Here is a 20,889-nt window from a genome sequence, read left to right as displayed (position 1 = left end):
AGCCCTGCTCACCAGTAGAAGTAATAGGCCAGGGCCACAGCCAGCAGGGCCGTGCAGAGCCCAGCGAAGAGGCAGGTGGTGTCGGCCAGCATCTCTGCCCCCAGCCCGGAGTTCTCACAGGTGCAGCGGGGAGCCCAGCTAAGGAGTAGGTGCCAGAGCTGACCAGAAGGAGCCAGCAGGCAGTTCAAGGACGGGGATTAGGTCCCCTGCCTCCAACGCCAGCAGGCGCCAGCTCAGCACAGATGGGGCCTCCTGGAACCGTCCGGGACAGGGGCTGCGCGGGCCCTGCTCTCAGCACCCACTAAGCTGCTAAGCCAATAAGCAGCTTTTCCAGAGGCCGCTGCAGACGGGCCAGGGTGTGGGTCAGAAGGCCCCTCCCAGCAACACTCCCCCCACAGGACCCCTCCTGGGTGTAGACTCCACACAGAAGCCTCCCGCAACCACCAGGAGGCACCCAGGCCCCAAGGCTCCTGAACAGAGCTCCACTCCCCACGCCCCAGCTGGGAAGAGCGCCTCTCATCCCCCAGAAAATCAAGGCTCCCCGCGTTCCTGGTCCCAACGCCTGGCCAGACTTGTGGACTTGGGAGAGCCACCACTGTTCTGGCAGGACTGACAAGCAGCACTGTGGTCTGAGACATGCCAGTCCTGGCTGCCACCTCCAGCAGTCACAAGCAGCACGGGCACCAGCAGCAGCTGGACACCTCCCACACCCACAGGGCCCTGCTCACACCCCCGCCCGGGGCCCTGCCTCCCTCTACAAGGCCTCCAGGCAGCTCCTGGTGAGCACAGGCCCCTGCTGGGCCACTCCACAGCCCTGACCTTCAGCAGCTGTCACATGGCCAGGCAGGGGTCCATCTCCCTAGGACAGATGCCCAGCACAAGGTCAATGGCAGCACCGCAAAGCCCAGGAATGCAGATGGCCCCATGGCAGCCTGCCCGTATCCTGGGGGGTTCACCATCACTGGAGCCTCTGCCCGCCTCCCGGTCACCCACTGCATGGCACCCAGGGGTAGGAACCACCGACAGGGTGAGCCGGGCGCTGTCCGCCAGGCTCCTGCAGCTCAAGGACAAGCAAAGCTGGGCTGTCAGGGCCCACTCCCCCAGTCGTGGAGCGGCCAGGAGGCCTAACAACACACCTGCATCGGCAACCCAGGACGGGCCTGCCCTGCTAACTGCCCAGCTAGCCGGCCGCCGGGAGGCCACATGGAGTCCCCAGGGCCCTCCATGCCAGACAGGCACAAATAGTTTTGTTTTGTTTAATTATGCATGAAAGCAAAAACAGACAAATGGATGTGTTCCAAAGCAATTTCAGCTCAGCAAAAGAAACCATGGGATGAAGCGACGAGCAGTGACTGGTGGGGAGACCCTTACAGACCACGCGGCTGACAGGGCCTGAGCCTGACCACGTACAAGGAACTGATGCGCCTCAGCAGAGGGCCGCCTCGGCACCAAAACCACCAAGGTCCCCAACAGAACTGTCTCAGAGGAAGGCAGGCACATGGCAGAAAAGCCACTGCTGTTGGCAACACGAGTGGCTGGCCGCGGGGCAGTGTGTTAAGCCACTGCCTGGGATGCTGGCATCCCATATCTGTGTAAGTCCTGCCTGTTCCACTTCCAGTCCAGCTGCCGGCTGGCACACCTGCACAGCAGGAGGTGCTGGCCCCAGACCTGGGGTCCCACCATCCACATGCAAGCTCCAGACTTCTGGCTCAGCCTTGGCATGTGCGGAGCTTGTGGGGACTAAACCAGTGGATTGAGGACCAACCCACCAATCTCTCTCTCTCACTCTGCCTTAGAAGTAGAAAAAACCTGACATTAAAAAAAATCACAAAACCCCCCATTCCAACACTGCCTTAGCCCCCTTAGGACGGCTGTCACTGAGTACCGGGGCTGGGACCCCGCTCACGGCCACAGTGAAGGCCGGACCGGGCGCTCCTTGGAGAACTGGACGCAGAACCACCATGGCCGGCCCGGGAGCAGCCCAGGGGCCCAGCCGTGGACAGTTGTACCAAGGCATGGTTCGTGCCCACACGCGCTCAGGGTTCTGCTGCAGGTTAGAAGTGGCAGCTGGCAAAGCATTCGCTGAAATCCCAGGCAGCAGAGCCGCCAGGACAAGCAATGGCTGAGCACGGAAAAACAGTGCACCCCCACCCCCCGCTCTGCGTCCCCTCGCACGGGCTGCAGGATGTGGGCCAGGGCTCCTCATCCTCCCGTACTGGGAGAGGTCTGGGCCCACATTTGCTGCGTCCTCACGGCCATCCCTGCCCCGAAGCCCAGCCCATACCGCCCCAGGAGCCCTGACGGTGTGTCACTCACCCCGAGGCTCCCAGGAGTGATGCGACATTGCCCGACAGCGTGTACAGCGAGACGCCACGGCAGGGCCGGCGGCGGGTGTGGGGCAGGGCCGGCGGCGGGTGTGGGGCAGGGCCGGCGGCGGGTGTGGGGCAGGGCCGGCGGCGGGTGTGGGGCAGTGGTCTCCAGCCTTGGCCTCGAGCACCCAGGTTGGCTTCCCCTCCCTGGGCTGTGCCCCCACACCTGTTCCCTCCGTTCACCGGGGCCAGGAATGTGCAAGCTCCCTGGCCTTTTCTCCCCACCACAGGGACCCAGCCCACAACCTCCTGAACTAGGCAGGGCCTCCGGGGAGAGGAGCAGGGCTCCCCACCAGCACAAGGCCAGCTGAGAGGCAGAGGGCTCCCACACGGGGGCCCACCACAAGACATGGGGCTGTGCCAGGCAGCCCCAGCCCAGGCTGAGCTCCACCCCCGGGAGGACTCCAGGCTCAGGACAGGCCCCGAGTGCAGTACGCACATCTGCCACCCACAGTCGAGAACCTCCCACCCCCGCCAGCAGAGCTGGATGGAGTAAGCTAACGACACCTGTTTATCCAGACTTAGCTCAGCGTCGCTCAGGAGGCCAGCGGCAGGGGTGCGGCAAGAGGCTAGGCTGGGCAACCTGTCCCCAGACCAAGGCTGCATAACCCTGCACCCTGGCTCCGTACCTGGGCCTCAGCCAGACCGCCGGCCCCGGGGCAGCACGAGTGACATGGCGAGTCCTCCCTTGGCCCAGGGGGAGGAGGTTGGAGTCCGAGTTTGTTGCCCCCAGAGCCTGGGCATCCACATTGGCTCCACAGGCCCTGTCCTTGGCAACGCCTGCCTTCTAACCTCTTCAAGGAGCAAACAGGACTGGCACCCAAGGAGCAGGCACGGGCGCGGCAGGGGAGCCGAGGGAGGGCAGGGACGCTGACCGTGTCCTTCTAGCCCACACGGGACACCGGATAGGGTTACTATGCACACCAAACATGGAGTAAACAGCCCGGGGCTAGCCAAAGCTCCAGCCACTGAGAGCACAGCTCCGCTCAGCCAGGCGGCTGCTGCAGCCCAGGGAGGATGGCACAGGACGCCTGCTGGAGCACAGGGAGCCTGCTGGAGCCCAGGGCGCCTGCTGGAGCCCAGGGCGCCTTCTGGAGCACAGGGCAGATGGCCCAAGACGCCTGGCTGGCCTCAGGGTCCAGCACCACGGCCCCTCTGCACTAGGCATCAGGGACACCCGTGTCCTCAACATGCCACTTGGCTGGCCAGCTGTGTCCACTGGGAGACGCTGCCTCCATGGCAGGATGGACACGGACAGTGGGCCCCGTGGGCATCTGATCCCAGGATGGCTACAGGAACCCAGTTGGCCTTGCGACCCAGCAAAGCCAAGCTCTTCTGAAACAAAGTTGGTGGCTGGCAGCTGCGGCATCATCCTCGGTGTGCTACTGATGCCCAAGGACTCGCTCTCCTGGCCAAAGCTGACCCCACACCCAGCTGCAGCGAGAACCCAAGCTGGAGATACACTTCACTCAAGGGGAAATGTTCTCCACGGAAAGCACAGCCTCGGACATGGAACCTGTCAGGGTTCATAAAACCCAGGGAGAGGGCCCAGCGTGGCAGCCTAGTGGCTAAAGTCCTCGCCTTGAATGTGCAGGAATCCCATATGGGCGCTGAACCTGGTAGCCTTGCTTCCCATCCAGCTCCCTGCCTGTGGCCTGGGAAAGCAGTAGAGGATGGCCCAAAGCCTTGCAATCCTGCACCCGCATGGGAGACCCCGAAGCTCCTGGCTCCTGGCTTCGGGTCAGCACAGCACCAGCCGTTGTGTCTACTTGGGGCGGGGGGCGGGGTGATGAACAAAAGATTTTCCTCTCTGTATATCTGACTTTCCAATAAAAATAAATAACTCTTAAAAAACAAAAAACAGGGGAGCTGCTGGCCTGCGCTAAGCCACAGCCAGAATAGCCACCAGTCCTTGAGCGGGGCACCTATCCCTGCGCAACACTGCCAACCCACGTCCTCGAGGCTTCTGTCCAGCAGGCACTGCCTTCTCTGCTCCTGCAAGCCCTTGAGAAGCTGGGCACTGTGGGGCCCAGGGAGGACCCACCTGCAGTCCGAGCGCTGGCAGTGGTGCCACCCACCGTGCAGCAGTCCTGAAACAGATCACGGCTCACAAGACAGTATCCTGGGCAGGGCCCTGCCAGGAGCCGGGTGCCAGGAGGACTCAGCAGACTCCACGAGGTGCTGCAGTAGGCCAACTCAGGAACCCTGCCCCAGTTGCTGTCCATGGAGTCCCACACCAACCAGGAAGCTGGAGGACATGGATCCCCTGACTGGCCCCAGGCCACACAGCAAACGTGCAGCTCAGGGCCTGGCACGATAGCATAGTGGTTAATGTCCTCACTTTGAACACACTGGGATTCCATATGGTTGCCAGTTCATGTCCTGGCAACCCTGCTTCCCATCCAGCTCCCTACTTGTGGCCTGGGAAAGCAGTAGAGGGCGGCCCAAAGCCTTAGGTCCCTGCACCCGCGTGGGAGATCTGCAAGAAGCTCCTGGCTCCTGGCTTCGGGTCAGCGCAGCTCCAACCATTGCAGCTCCTTGGAGAGTGAATCACTGGACAAGATCTTTCTCTCTGTCTTTCCTTTTTCTCTGCATATCTGACTTTCCAAAACAAATAAACACATGTTAAAAAAAAAAAAACCCACAGCTCAGCAGATGCAAAGTCAGACAGTTCCGTAAGTAGCCACGTCCCAGCCAGCCTAGGAGTGCCGGCTTGCCCAGGCACCTGTCCCGGGCGCTGACAGAACCAGAGTCCCCCGCCCCACAGGAGTGAGAGGCCAGCAGCTTTTGTCTGTTTTTTCTGTTTTTTTTAAAGGTATACACACACACAAATAGCTCTTCATGCACTGGTTCACTCCCCAAGTACCTCCCTACAACAGTCGGCGTGGGCAGAGGCTCATGCAGGAGCCTTGTCCGCGTCTCCACGCGGGTGCAGGGTCCCAAGGCCTCGGGCCGCCCTCCACTGCTTTCCCAGGCCACAGCAGGGAGCTGGACGGGAAGCGGAGTAGTAGGGACACAAACCGGCGCCCATATAGGATGTCAATGTCACAGGCAGGGGCTTAATGTACTATGCCACAGTACCACCTTTCATAAACTTCTTAACAATATTTTGGGGCAATTTTACAGTCTCTAGTAGCAGGTTGGACTCCTGGCATGGGGCCCTCCTAGACGGCTCCTGGGCAGTTTTCAGGGTGTCAGGCACTGGCCACTGAGAGAAAAAAGCAGTGTGGAGTTCCTCAACACACACACCTCACCCTTCTCACAGAGACACCATAAACAGCTGGTCTGCTGTGAGCTCTGAGGGGTGCCCATGCGCCCACCTCCACCTCCCTGACGGAGCTCCGCAGGCAGCTGGGGTGGGCTGTGATGGGCTACGAGGCTTCTTAAAAGGCAAGAGGTCCAGCTCCTGTCCATGAAATCTGCAGTAGGACTGGGGGGGACTCAGCCTCGGCCGGGCAGGTGCACCCTTGCCCTGCAGGTGCAGCTTGCTTTTGGCCTCCATCCCGCTGTCAACTCCAGCTGCAGGCTCAGCTTGCTCAACCCAGCCCGGCCCCCTGAGCCCCAGCCCTCCCAGTCCTCCCCCACCCCCTCTGAGCCCCCTCCTCTCCAAGCCCCAGCCCCTCCGAGCCCCGCCCCCTGAGCCCACCCCCCAGCCTCAGCCCCTCCGAGCCCCGCCCCCTGAGCCCCACCCCCTGAGCCCCACCCCCTGAGCCCCGCCCCTCCCAGTCCCCCCCAGCCTCAGCTCCTCCGAGCCTCGCCCCTCCGAGCCCCTCTCCCAGCCCCAGCACCTGCTGGCCCGTGTCTGCTTTTCCTGGAAAGATTCTGCCCTGATTCCAACATGAAGCGTTGGGAGGGATGATGAAAGGTGTGTTTGTGTTTCTGAAACTTCCTCTAAGCAATAAAAGATTTCACAAGCAAAGGCAAAAAACCCCACAAGGATGGTCCAGAATAATTCCCTAGGGTGACTGCGTGTCCAGGCCCCCGGCACCCCAGCTATCGGGGGACCCCCTTGGAGACCTGCAAACATATGCCTGGGAGCAGCAGTGGGACCCCTCGCAGCCACACAGGGCGGTCACAGTAGGCGAGGTCCTATGTGTCCAGATGGCAGAGCAGGGCAGCCGTGGGCTCCCTGCCGCCTGTCACCGAGTCAGACCTGCCTGGCAGGTCCCCAGCCCTGCAGCCCTAACTGCCCATCTGGAACGATGGCTGACACACGACAGCTGGGAGCCTCACCTATGCCCCACCTGAGCACCGCCTGTGTGGGTGTGTGCCCTTCCCTGTCCAGACATGCCAAGCTCAGAACCTGTGACGCTGGTGAAATGAAGCCCTCGGCCTCACCATTCTGCAGCTCTTGTGGGGATGTGGGAACAGAACCTCCACGACAGCCTAATCTAAGAACCTTCTCAGGGGTGAGGGGGACGAAGGGCAGACTCCGAAACATGGCCTCCTTAAAGCTAAAGTACAGGGACCCAAGGCAGTAGCCTAGCAGCTAAAGTCCTCGCCTTGCACACGCCAGGATCCCATATGGGTGCCGGTTCTAATCTCAGCTGCTCCACTTCCCATCCAGCTCCTTGCCTGTGGCCTGGGAAAGCAGTCGAGGATGGCCCAAAACCTTGGGACCCTGGACCCGCGTGTAAGAGACCCGGAAACGACTTCACGGCTCCTGGCTTCGGATCAACTCAGCTCCAGGCGATGCAGCCACTTGGGAAGTAAATCAAAGGACAGATCTTCCTCGCCATATATGACTTTCCAATAAACTTTAAAAAAAAAAAAAGCTAAAGTTCATCCACCTGCCTCGAGGGCTCTGGCCCTGGGAGCCTGGGGACAGTCTGCTGCTCCAGGTCCCGACTCCAGGGCTTCTGATCCACTTCCTACTGGTGCACACCTGGCAGGCAACAGGTGCTGGCTGGGATGCTGGGTCTGTGCGACCCACCCAGGAGACAGCTGGGGCTCTGGCTCCTGCCATCAAGTGGCCCAGCCCAGGTTGCTGTGGTCACTCAGGGGGTGAATCAGCAGATGGAAGATCCTCTTTTTCAATCAATCAATCAATCAATCATCTTGTTCTAATAGCAACAAAGAAACAAGCAGCAACAATGGAGGGAACGGCACAGCACAGTAGCCTAGTGGCTAAAGTCCTCACCCTGCATGTGCCAGGATCCCATATGGGTACTGGTTCTAATCCTGGCGGCCCCGCTTCCCTTCCAGCTCCCTGCCTGTGGCCTGGGAAAGCAGTCAAGGACAGCCCAAGGCCTTGGGACCCTGCACCCGCGCGGGAGTCCAGGAAGAGTCTCCTGGCTTCGGATCAGCACAGTTCCGGGCAATGCAGTCATTTGGGGAGTGAACCATTGGACGGAAGATCTTCCTGTCTCTCCTCCTCTCTGTATATCCGCCTTTCCAATAAAAATAAATTAAATCTTTAAAACACAGGCACATACACACACACCGGAGGAAGGAGCCCACTGCCCAGTCCTCCACCCTGCGCGTCCAAGGCCCCAGGTCATTGCCCAGTGTGGGGCCTGGGAGGCAGGGCCAGCTGCCCACACGCACATGGCTATAAGCTCAGGGAGACCCCTCCACAGGGCCAACACTGCAGTCACATGGCTGGGTGTGAGGACAGTCCCCTGGCCTCGCCCAATCCAATCTTCACACCCTCCTGCCAGATGGACCCCGAGGCCAGGGCGCTGTAGGCCTCAGCCCTCCGCCCGACACCAAGCCCTCACCAGCTTGAGTCATTGTGCAGCCCGCTCCCAAGGCACCTCCAGTGCCTCCACCACGGCACACGGCCACATGAGCCTGGCACCCTCCCCCCAGTGCCTGGGGGCACCGTGCCATGGCACCCCGCCTCGCCACCTGCCAGCCCAGGCCTGGCTGTGGCTGCTTGGTCAGGCTGCCCAACCTCCCATCCTACCCCCACTTTGCAGGTGGATAACATGGTACCCAGCCCCTTCTCCCCCCACCCACCCCGTGCTGTCACTCACGGCACCCATTCCCTCCTGCACACTGGATCCTGACATAAGAGCCCAGGGCTGCTGTGCTGGCTAAAATGCCGGTGCGGCCCACAGTCCAAACCTGACAGAGCTGTGTTGACCCCCATACCAGCAGGTGTCTCGGGGCTTCTGATCAGAACCCACCCACAGCCCAGAGCCCTGGGACCCAAGCACACCCCACTCCTGCCACTCTGGAATGAGGCCTCCTCCCCTGGCGCTGAGCAGGCGGGAGATGGGCAGGCCCAGGAGGGAGTGTTCAGCACAGGCCACCCACCATGGCACAACCCCGGAGGCAGTGGGCATTGGCGCCCATACACCTAAGACAAGAGCTCGCCCACCATATCACCACTGTGGGGGTGGATCCAAGGAGGGAGATGGTGGGCAGGTCCAGGGCAGCCAGAGGTTCAGGGAACGCCTTCTGTGCACCTGTGGGCTGGGGACTGCCCCGGGCGAAGGTCAGGCTGCTGGAGTCTTTGGGGGCAAGGGAGAGCTGGGACACCTGGGCTGGGGACCACCCCGGGGGAAGGTCAGACCTGTGGAGCCCTCGGGGTGCAGGAGAGAGATGAGGCAGAGACCTGGACTGGCCCGGGAGCTGACACCACAGCAGGGCTGAAGCTTGGGGCCGGGGCAGGCCGAGACCGCCTTTACCTGCTGCCTGCCCCACTTGCAGTGGCGGAGCTGCGTCTCAGGCGGCAGAGGAGGGGCCAGGCATCAGGCTGGCTTTTATCTGGCACTGGGCCCCTCCCAGGCTGGGAGGTGCAAGAGGCAGGAATCCCCACCTCTGTCTCCTGGTGCCTCTGCTCCAAGGCCAGGAACAACCTGCAGGCGGCCAGACAGTGCCCACCTGCCAGGCCAGCAAGAAGGCCCTGTTCTCATGTTCACCTCTTACTGACTTTGCTGAGTCTGGGAACCGGCACGTAGCCAAGACCCGCTCAGGAAGGAACCACAGCCTGCCTGCAGCACAGCTGAGGGGGGGCCCTGCACGGAGGTACGGCAGGGGCAGGGAAGAACACACACACACTCCCTCACACCCATGTCCAGCACTGCAGCCTCACCCCCAGGCCAGCCCCTCACCCTGCTGCACAGCTGAGGAGGTCTGCTGCCTCCTGCCCTAGGCACCCAGGGACACCTCCTACTCCTGTCGGCAGGTGGCCTCACCCAACAGGGACCCAACTGGGAGACTGACACCAAGGTTAGGCCCACCTTATAACGCCCCTCTGCCAGGCAGCCGGAGGATCTCCCTACCCTGGGTCCTAGCCCACCTGCCTGTGCCCAGAGAGGCCCTCCTCTGGGCTTCCGGCTGCAAGTCAGGAGATGTGACGGCAACAAAGCTGTCTTCTCAGACAGGGCCAGGGGTGCTGACCCTGCGGGTGTCGGGGGTCAGGGCCATGGGCAGTGGAGGTGCTGCCAAGCCACCTGCAGAGTGTATGGGGAGTGGTCAGTGCATCATGGGTAGGCCCCCACCCGAGTCAGCACTGTGGAGCTGCACTGAAGGCCACTCACTTGGGCCCCACTCTGCTGGCCTCGCACTCCGTGGCCATGGGGTCTGGGTCTAGAGCGCTGATTCCAAGTAAAATCCCGTGAGAAAAGCTCCGGTCCTCAGCTGCTAACACCAGGATCACTGTGGATCAAGTCAGAAGTACAGCAGGAGGGAGACACAGAAACCTCCCATGGGCCGGGGAGAACCTCAGTATCAAAGTCCCAACCATTTGCTCATGGCTCATTGCTACTAAGAAACTGTGTGAGCTTGCAGAGCAAATGGCCTATGTGACCTTTAGCACTGATGGGCCCCAATTCTCCTGAATCAAGGCCCATCTAAGTCTGGTTATCTCACAGGTGGCTCCAAGTGATTAAGTAGGTGCTTCCCTTAGTGGCCGCAGGCCTGGGCTGTCCAGCCGATAGCCAGGGAATGTGTGCTATTTCCCCTCACCTTGCAGGCTGTTGTGAATTGCTCCTTTTCAAGCTATTGTGGACTGCCCCTGTAAAACCCTGTGAATGTGCTGTTCAGGGCCACACTCCTGTAAGGGCTGTTGGTCCCAGCCGGCTAACTGGTCGGTCAGCCAGCTGCCTGCTCTCAACCAAGAACCAGGCTCGGCTGTGCTGAGCTTGAATAAACCATCCTTGTGCTCTTGGATCGACTTCAGACTCCTGTGATTGCTGGGGATCTCAGAGTCTGGGCACAACAGCCATGCCGGCTGGGACTGGGCCAGACTGCAGCCAGGAGCTTCCAATGACCTTGCCCTGTGGGTGCAGGAGCCCAAGCCCCCCCACCCACACGCTGTGGGCCCAGGAGCATGGTGGGCGGGAAGATATGGACCCATGTCCTCCAAGGCCCCGTCTGCCCACCTGGCCTGCCAAGGAGGTCTCTCCAGACACACAGAGCTCACACACCCATATCACTCACACCCCTTACACAATCACACATCCACAACACGTCACGCACCACTCCCACAGCCCTCACTACACACATATCACTGCTATCTTGACCTCCCAGCCACTGCATTTGCGCAAACCAGCCTTGGAATCTGCTTTGCTTTTGCCCATCTATCTCGCTGTATCTAGGGAGTGACTCACTGCCCCAGGGAGGAGCTGGCTTAGGCACTGGCCCATCACCCCACCCCAAGGAATGTCACACTCTAAGGATAGGATCTGGGAGGGGCCTAGCCTGTGGCACCCCATCATTAACTCTTCCCAAAGCACCACTCCCAACACAACCCAAGCCCAGCGGACTTGGCCAGGCCTGGGTAGTGGGTAGGGGTCCTGGGGTCCCGAGGTGAGCCCAGGGTTGGTGGGGGAAGAAAGCACCAGGTGCGGGGAAAGCAGCAGTGTTAGACTGATCTGTTCAGGCACCTGCCCCGAGCGCTCACTGCTACATCCTCGGCCACTGCCTGAGGAACCGAGGACCCCGAGGTGACCCAGGACCCAGAGCCCGGTCCTGACAGCTCAGCTGCCACACAGAGCACAAGCAGACCATCTGACCAAGGCTCAGCCACCACCAACCCAGACTCCTGCCACGAGCCTCCCACCCTGTATGGCCATGACCCGGCGACGTGTGGGCCCCCTAGGCAGCCCTAAGGGCCAAGGGCAGCCAGGGAGGCCTTCCCCAGCGGAGCCTTGACTGGACAAGCTCAGTGCCCCCTCCCTCCCCGGCCCAGGTTCTCACCCACCTGTGTCCCCAGAGGTGCCCTCTGAGGAGTGGGAAGGGGTCAGTGGCCTCTTCAGCGGGGAGGGATCCCTTGGGTGGTAGAGCCAAATCCCTCCTGCCCTTCACCCACCGGTCTCACGGTCAACAAGGAAGATGCCTACTGCTGGGCAGGCACCGGGCAATGGAGCCCACTCCTCCAGAGGGCAGACAGGCCTCGGTCCCCGGCTCCTAACCCTCTCACCACTTCCTGAGTGAAGAGAAGGATGGGTGACAGCTGACTCTGACACAGGCCCCGCCTTTCCCCCCATGAGGGCAGCACCTGTCGCTCACATGGCAGATTCTACTGAGGGGTGACCCAGGTGGGCCCTGGTCCCCAGGAAGTGCAGGGGCATAAGGTCTCAGGGGCTTCAGTCCCTCCCCCAGCCCCTATTCCCCATCAAGCTCCTGGAAAAGGAGGGAGGCCGTGGAGACAATCCCTAGAAAAGTCCCGGGTCTGGGGCGAGCACTGGTGTGGGAACCATTGCCCCCAGCTTCCCGCACGGGCAACAGTTCAAGTCACGGCTGTTCCACTTGCTTTTCTTTTCTTTTCTTTTCTTTTCCTTCCTTTCTTTCTTTTCTTTTCTTTCTTTCTTTTTTTCTTTTCTTTTCTTTTCTTTTTTCTTTTCTTTTCTTTTCTTTTCTTTTCGTTCCCTCCCCTCCCCTCCTCTCCTCTCCTCTCCTCTCCTCTCCTTTCCAAGAAGTCTAGAGAAGGATACATTTTATTTTTTCATACAAGTTCTACCAAATATAACACATATATATATATATTTTTTTTTTTTAGATTTTTTTTTATTATTATTTTTTCATTGGAAAGGCGGATATACAGAGAGGAGAGACAGAGAGGAAGATCTTCCGTCCGATGATTCACTCCCCAAGTGAGCGCAACGGGCCGATACTATGCCGATCCGAAGCCAGGAGCCTCTTCTGGGTCTCCCACGCGGGTGCAGGTTCCCAAAGCTTTGGGCCATCCTCGACTGCTTTCCCGGGCCACAGGCAGGGAGCTGGAAGGGAAGCGGGGCTGCCGGGATTAGAACCGGCGCCCATATGGGATCCTGGGCGTGCAAGGCGAGGACCTTTAACCACTTGCGCCACCGCGCCGGGCCCAACACATATATTTTTTACTTAACTTAAAAATACAGTTTCAGGGCCTGGCACGATGGCACAGTGGTTAACATCCTCACCTTGCACGCCCGGGATCCCATATAGGCACTGGTTCTAATCCCGGCAGCCCCGCTTCCCATCCAACTCCCTGCCTGTGGCCTGGGAAAGCAGTCGAGAACAGCCCAAAGCCTTGGGACCCTGCACCCGCATGGGAGACCTGGAAGAGGCTCCTGGCTTCGGATTGGCTCAGCTCCAGCCGTTGTGGCTGCCTGGGGAGTGAATCATCGGACGAAAGATCTTCCTCTCTGTCTTTCCTCTCTGTATATCCGCCTTTCCAATAAAAATTTAAAAAATAAATAAATCTTAAAAAAATACAGTTTCAGAAAGCAACATCTGAGCTGTTGGGATTCATCACACATCTAAACACAGCCGTGGGGGGGGGGGGCGGCGTGGACAGAGGGCTCAGGTGTCAGACACCCACCTGTTCATTCAGAAGCTCCACCTTGTCCGTCAGTACCCGAAGGTGGGGTTCCTGCTGACCACCTTGTCCGTCAGTGCCCTGAAGGTGGGTTCCTGCTGACCACCTTGTCCGTCAGTGCCCTGAAGGTGGGTTCCTGCTGACCTTGTTAAAGATGACCAGTCACTGGTCACTGTGTGATACTGCGCTAGGACCTTTTTCCTTAGTTTTTGACAGTGACTTCATCGTCAGGAGCCTGTCTCAGGACAGCTGACTTCACCTGGCGCAGGCGCCTCGGGCTCTTCCGGCTCTCCCCCTCGGACGCACTGCCCATTTCAGCTTCCTCCTGCTTCCGTGTTCTCCCCGCATCGCTGACTTGGTCCCCTCATTGCTCATCTTCTTGGTCCTCTTGCTGGTCGAGCCATTGGCCTTGGGCGTTTCCTCCCCATCGGCCTCACCTTTGGCCTCGGTTCCTTTTGGCACTTGAGCTTCCGGCCCTTGGCGTTTTCTCGGTGGTTTTCCAGTTTGAGCTCTTTCTTTCCTTTCTTTCTGTTCTGTCGCTCCTCCTTCCTCTCTCTTATTCTTCTTCACCTCTGCCTGCTTCGCCGTGGCGTCATTGCTTCAGAGACTGGAACTTGGGCGGGCGTTTCTGCGTGCGGACTTACCCCTTCGGCAGGTGGCAGCTGAACCGCCCCATCAGCTGACATTCCACACCTGCTCCAGGACAGACTCACTGTGAACTTCCAACTGTTCTTCATCCAGTTCTGGGATTTCGCCTTTTTAGTGGGGATGTTGTCAAATGCACTAATCTGCTTTAAAAGTTCTCTCACTTTGGGGGCCCGGCGCGGTGGCGCAAGTGGTTAAGGTTCTCACCTAGCACGCCCGGGATCCCATATGGGCACCGGTTCTAATCCCGGCAGCCCCGCTTCCCTTCCAGCTCCCTGCCTGTGGCCTGGGAAAGCAGTCGAGGACGGCCCAAGGCTTTGGGACCCTGCACCTGCGTGGGAGACCCGGAAGAGGCTCCTGGCTTCGGATCGGCATAGCATCGACCGTTGCGCTCACTTGGGGAGTGAATCATCGGACGGAAGATCTTCCTCTCTGTCTCTCCTCCTCTCTGTATATCTGCCTTTCCAATAAAAAACATAATAAAAATAAATCTTTAAAAAACAAAAAGTTCTCTCACTTTGGGACTGACATTGGGCTTCTTAATTAATTCATTAATTTCCTGAATGCATGCCTGCTGTTCCACGTCACCTCTGTGGGTTTTGCCTTCGTAGCCTCGGCCACCACACCTCTGGCCCTCACTCACACACGCGACATGGTTGCTGTAGTCGTCGCCCTGGAAGTCTTTCCCGCAGTCAGTTCAGGAAAGGCACAGACACACGCTTTTCCACTTGTGTTTTTTTCACTGACTTACCACGCGCATTGCACATACAAAACACCATTTTCAGTTAATGATCAAAACAGCTTCTGTCCAAGATAGGTTGGAATCTTACACTCTGGGCCAGCGCCCGCCGACTGCTTCAACGGCCGCCGGGAGCGCGTGGAGCCTCTGCCCGCCACCTCCTCCGCAGCTGCCCCCCTACTCCCGCGCCTTGCTCCACTTCTGCTGCAGCGTCCTGTTAGTGACTGGGAAAGCAGCGGAGGATGGCCCACGTGCTGTGCCCTGACCCACGCGGGAGACCCAGCATGGGCCGCTGTGGCTATTTAGGGAATGAACCAGCAGACGGAAGAAATTTGTCTGTCTCTCTCTCTATCTCCCCCTTCCCCCTCCATCTCTCTGCAACTCTGTCTTTCAAAAAAGTCACGGACTGTGGGAGCGGCCGCCACAGGCCTAGCAGAGGCCACGTCTGTCTGACCAGCCACACCTCCTTCACCTCCTCCCTGGACTCAGCCTATTTTTTTTAAACATTTATTTTTTTTATTTTTCTTTATTTTTTTTTTTTATTTTTATTGCAAAGGCGGATATACAGAGAGGAAAGACAGAGAGGAAGATCTTCCATCCGATGATTCACTCCCCAGGCAGCCACAACGGCTGGAGCTGAGCCAATCCGAAGCCAGGAGCCTCTTCCAGGTCTCCCATGCGGGTGCAGGGTCCCAAAGCTTTGGGCCGTCCTCGACTGCTTTCCCAGGCCACAGGCAGGGAGCTGGAAGGGAAGCGGGGCTGCCGGGATTAGAACCGGTGTCCATATGGGATCCCAGGCATGCAAGGTGAGAACCTTAACCACTGTGCCATCGCGCCGGGCCCAAAACATTTATTTTTATTTTTATTGGAATGTCAGATATACAGAAAGGAGAGACAGAGAGGAAGATCCTCCATCTGTCGACCCACCTCCCCAAGCAGCCACATTGGCCAGAGCTGCGCCAATCCAAACCCAGGAGCCCAGAGCCTCTTCCAGGTCTCCCATAATGGTGCAGGGTCCCAAGGCTTTGGACTGTCCTCAACTGCTTTCCAAGGCCACAAGCAGGGAGCTGCGTAGGAAGTGGCGCCGCTGAGACCAGAACGAGTGCCCATATGGGATTCCAGTGCCATGCAAGGCGAGGACTCCAGCCTCTAGGCTACCACACCAGGCCCCTGGACTCGGCCTTTTGCTGGGATGCCTGGCAGAGCTCCGGGGAAATCCCAGTTGATTGCCTTACCTGGGGGCTCCTGTGGGTGACAGGTGCTGCCCCATCTGGGAGAGGCATGCTTGTGTCAGCATTGTCCGTCACCATCCCTCAGGCACCAGGGTGGCCCCAGTGTGGGAGCCTGCACTGCCCGTCTGCTGTCCAGGCTGAGACCAGCATGAGGAGGACAGCTTAGGCCATCCTCTCTGCGGGAACACATCACAGGTCAACGCATGAGCACGCACCAAGTACATGCAAGCTCACACATCCACACACATGTAAGCTCATGCATCACATGCCAAGCACACATGAGCTCATGTATCATACACTCAGTACACGCAGGCTCACATATAGGCACACATTATGTTGTGGTGGCCTTCAGGGCCAGGAACATGGCACACACAGAGCTTTCTCCAGACTGTGGGCTCCTCCACCCGCTCCCAGCCCAGCACATGCTGCCATGCTGCCATCCGCAGGGGCCACCAGGGTGGCACCCCCACCACCAGCCTCTGAGATGCCTCCTAGGCAGCCCATGCTTTCTCTGCTCACTAGACCAGCTCCCTAGCCGAGAGCTCCCGCCTCAGGCAGGGCCTCCTCCCACAGGCTGGTCCCACGGAAAAGGCCCAGCAGAGCACTGGCACAGTGCCCATGCCCTCACCTGGTTGCACCGCGCCTGTCCCCGGCAGGGGCCCTGTGTGGGTGTGTATTTGTGCAAGTACATGTGCGTACTTAAGTGTGACTGCATACTGTGTGACCATCTACGCACATGCACACTCTGTGTGAGTTCCCGTGTGTGCATGTGGTCACGTGTGGGTACATGTGTGTGCAGGCTACGGCAGTGTAACCACATCCTGTGAGTGTGTCACACACGTACTGTGTGGGTTCCCGTGTGTGTGCATGTGGTCACATGGGTGCAGACGTATGGCAGTGTGTGTGTTTGCACACCATGTACCCACCCAAGGGCACAGCCCGGCCCTCATGTCCCATGTGCACACAACATACACAGGTGTGCAGGCCTGGCTCTTGGGTACTGATAGCAACCATGAGGCCATGGGACTCAAATTCAAGGCCTCCCAGCAGGTGCAGGGAGACCAGAGTCCAGCCAGGCCTCACAGCAGAGCCAGGAGCGTGTACATGACCCTTGGGACAATCTCAGGGTTCACACCACACTGCCCCTTTCTGAAGAGCTCCACCAGTGTCACCTGCACTCCATGGCCCCTCCTCTGGGTGGCAGCCAACTGGGGTGCAACTTCCTCCAGGGCTGTGCAGCTGGGCACTGTCCATGTCCATGGGCACCAGGGGTATGCCTGGGAAGAGGGGGTCCCTCACCCCAAAGGCCCCAGAGGAGTCCTGGGGCCAAAGCCTCCTGCTAGTGTACTATACCCAGCACCCGGGACACATGAGCGCACACGGCACCCAGGACACGCAGGTGCACATAGCACCCGGGACACATGAGCGCACACGGCACCCAGGACACGCAGGTGCACATAGCACCTGGGACACATGGAGACCCGGCTGCCTATCAGGCCTGCATCTGAAGGCAGCCAGTCCTCCTTCACCCGCTTTAGCTGTGAGGATGCCCAGCTTTCCTCCAACTGGGCTCCTCACACACACACTTGGGGAAACATCTGCTCCCCACATCACGCACGCGTTGGCCTTGCTCCTGGGGGCAGGTCCTCCTGGGCCAGAAAGTCCAGGCTGGGAGGGTGCGGTCAGCCCACTCTGCCAGCATCCCACCTCCTATTAAAATGCTGGTCCCAGTTCTGGCCCAGGAAGCAGTGGTGGCGGCTCCTGCAATTGGGCCCCTGCTGGCCACATGGGGACCCAGACAGAGCTCCTGTCTTCATGCCAGCTGGCAGGGCCAGCTGGGGAGTGAATCAGCAGAGCGCTCTCTCTTCCACACACATCAATCTGTAAAAGCCCAGCCACCAACCTACCTTGGTCACTTCCAGGGAAGGTGTCCAAGGTGCTGAACAAGGAAGCTATCCCAGTGGTGCTCATCACCAAGGGCCATACTCCACCAAGGCCTGCACAGCCTTCCACAGCCCAGTACCTCCAAGGGCATGAGCCCGGCTCCCCAGCCTGGCTCACCCCCTTCAGCACCTCTGGGAACACGAGCCCGGCTCACCAGCCTGGACTACCTACTTCAGCCATCCCTCACAGCTGCAGGTGGTACCCCGTGCCCATCAGTCTCAGGGTGCAGCTCTAACGCCAGGCCACAGGCACCGGATTTAAACGAGGTTGGGGACTGCAGACCCAGAAGATGGCGGCCAAGCACCCACACGGGAGACCCCCAAGGACAAGGATGGACATGGGAAGGAGATGCCAGAGCAAAGGAAGGGAGGTACAGGTGCAACACAAGGAGTAGGAAAGAGGCCGAGGCAGGCAGGAGCATGGCTGGCGACACCACAGACAGCAAGGAGGGCTTCTCCACGTCCCCTTTCATGCCCAGGACAGACACAAACCACCCAACAGGAAGATCAGCCCCTCACTCCGAATGGATGGTGGCATACAGGACTGAACCCACGTACCCACATCCCACAGGCATGCTTGGCTTCACACGTACTCCCTGAGCACAGGTGAGCCGGGAGGTCCCCACAGAGGCTCATGTCCCACGCACACACGGCATACATGGAGGGGACAGACAGAAGCCCACAGTGAGTGTCTGGGGAATTGGCACAGGGCCACACAGACAGAACACACCGCCACTGTTATCACTACGTGGCTTGCCCAGGACATGGCCACGGCTCCTCCAGGCCCACAAGCAGGAAAGACCGGTGAGAGAACCGGGGAAGGCAGGACTGTGCGCCCTGCCAGCACAAGGCCTCCTCGGGAGAGGGGCTCACCTGGCTTAGGAGGAGGCAGAGATCAGAACAACCCTGACCTCAGCCTCTATGCTTTTCAGCGCCCCATGACAAGGCTTCAGCCCACCCAGCCCTCCCCCAGGGCAGCCCTCACTTCTGAGCGACAGGAAGCCTGCAGGCACCACCCCCACAACATGGTGTGTGCTCAGCGGAAAGGAAGGCGCTGCCCAGGGCCCTCACCTCCCACCATGAGCCTCACCAGCTCACACAGCGGCTCTGGAGGCAAAGTCCACCTGCCAGCAGGGCGGCCGCCAGCCTCCTGCTGGGCCCTCCGCACAGGTGACCTGACCCACCCCTGCCCCTGTCCCAACCCCCTCCTCCCCTGCCCCATTTACACTGCTTTGCAGGCCTAGCTAGCAGAGTTGGGGGCTGAAAGGCCCGCTCAGAGTTCTCCAAACACAGCAGGCTGCCAAGCTCTGACAGGACACGTGTACAGTACCCGCAAAGCCCACACACGGGCAGGCGTGTCTACACACACCCCTCAGAGCACGCACGATCGGAAGCTGCAGCACGTACTGAAGGAAGCAGGCACACGGGACAGCTCAGAAACACAGAAGCCTCGCGTGTTCATGCGTGCGTGTGCTCCGCCGTGCATGTGGGACGGCCCAGAGCACCTGGCCAAGCTCTGCTGGGGACATGTTTCCCAGGGTCCTCTAGGAGTGTGGGGTGACAGCCCTGTGTAGCTGCCACCACAGCCTGGGTCTCGAGGTGTGGAGTAAGCAGGCAGCTGCTCGCCCCTGTGGTGAGATCTCCGGGCCAGGCCACAAGCGGTGTTTTCCTGCAACCTGGAGGCGTCCCCTGGGCCAGTGTTCTCAGCTGCTCCTGTGGGGCAGCCGGTGCTCAGATGCCCGAGCAAGGGCACCTGTTAGCCACCTGTGCTCAGGAGCTCACACCTGTCACTGTGGGGAGCGGGGACAGTGAGCAGGCATCCCTCGTTCAGCTCCCAAGGCACGTTCCCACAGCAACCTTTCGGCTACAGCATGAGACAGACAAGGGGCAGGGTTGGGGGAAGGAAACCTGAGCTGAACCTGCATCTGAGCAGCGCGGACCAGGACCCGGGAGCATGCCTGGGGTTTGGCTGACCCACCCCAATGCAGGCCTGCAGTCCTTGAAGTTCAAAGAAACAGGAGCATAGGATGGGTCCCCTGGCCCCAGACTTCGCCCAGTGGGCACCATGCCACCATCTTGGATGTGGCACTTTCCAGATCAGATACTTCGGCATCTTTGAAGACTTTGCTATGGGTTGTGAGAGCTGCTGGACTTGGCTGCCTCTTTCTCGCCTCTTAAAAGTGGTTAAGTGTTGGAGCAAATGGGGAGTTACTTTGTTTCAAGAATGTTGCTCAAATTCCCCTAGACAATGTTACAGATCTGACCTGCAGCGGCCAGTCCAACAGGGTTTTAAAACCTTGTTTCCCATCTGCTGGTTGCCCTCCTTACTCAGTGCACCCAGCCCCTGGCAAGGGGCCCCCACCATCCTGCTCCCCAGAGGAGCTTAGCCTGGCAACAAGCCCCAAGGAGCAAGCCCACCCGTGAGGCACCTGCTGCCACCCCGCCCAGCCTCTGTCCTCAGGCACAGCCTACCAGTGGTGTCACAACTGCTAGAAGTCGCCAACGCAGATGAACTTTGTGATACAAAACACTCAGATTTGTTTTTGCACACACTGGTAACTTGCAACATTTCCTAATGCTGAAAAACCACAGCAGAGCCATCAATCAAGGCGGAACCAAACCCCGGGCAGTTCTGTGGATTCAGAAAGCGGGAGAGGAAGCGCCCAGGGCAGGGCCACTCGGGAGCCACCCAGTGTTTAAGAGGGCCACCCTTGGAGGACGCTGCTGGCTGCCCAGGAGATGGCAAGAGCCATGGCGATGCTGAAGCCAGGGCGGCATCCAGCACAGGTGGCAGCCAACAGTACCCTGAAGCTGTGATGATGGAGGCCCGGGTGTGGCCCCAGGCTGTGATGGGTGGGCCCAAGGTACAAGTCATTGCAGGGGCTGGGGCCAACACGGGTGGCCAACCTGCCTGCCTGCCAGGAGCCCAGCTGCACTCCTCTTGGCCTCCACATATCCACACCAGATGGCTTGCCAATGGGCAGGTGTCCCAAGGGGATGCACCAGGCAGGGGGACACGTGGCCCGCAACCATACCTGAAGGTTCCCGTTGTCATGTCATGTCCCGTCCCTGCACCCGGAGCCTGGCTGAGTCCCTCTGGACTCAGAGACCTGACCCCAGCACCACGCAAGTATGCAGGGGGCGCCAGGCACACACCAGGGAACCTTCACAGGGGAGGGAGGGTGCTTGGCACCAAAACCCTGGGCCTGGT

General features: G+C 59.6%; 1 protein-coding gene and 1 pseudogene across 2 annotated transcripts in view; both read right to left on the bottom strand.

Annotated features, from left to right (window-relative positions):
* The window catches only part of AGPAT3 (1-acylglycerol-3-phosphate O-acyltransferase 3), a 48,193-nt gene that overhangs the window by 22,325 nt on the left and 4,979 nt on the right, over window positions 1-20,889 (bottom strand). Inside the window, exon 1 of one of the 2 annotated variants that reach the window (XM_040986682.1) lies at window positions 13,123-13,291. The exons of the other annotated variant lie outside the window; for it this stretch is intronic. The gene's annotated coding sequence lies outside the window, so the exon portion shown is untranslated. Of the gene's footprint in view, window positions 1-13,122; window positions 13,292-20,889 lie in introns of those variants that run through there. 2 annotated transcript variants of the gene reach the window in all.
* On the bottom strand, window positions 12,999-14,678 carry LOC121160689 (annotated as a pseudogene).

This window comes from Ochotona curzoniae, unplaced genomic scaffold (assembly GCF_017591425.1).
Source record: "Ochotona curzoniae isolate NIBS_2020 unplaced genomic scaffold, NIBS_Ocur_1.0 contig_4516, whole genome shotgun sequence".
Lineage (NCBI taxonomy): Eukaryota > Metazoa > Chordata > Mammalia > Lagomorpha > Ochotonidae > Ochotona > Ochotona curzoniae.
This window is presented reverse-complemented; position numbering and strand designations above follow the sequence as displayed.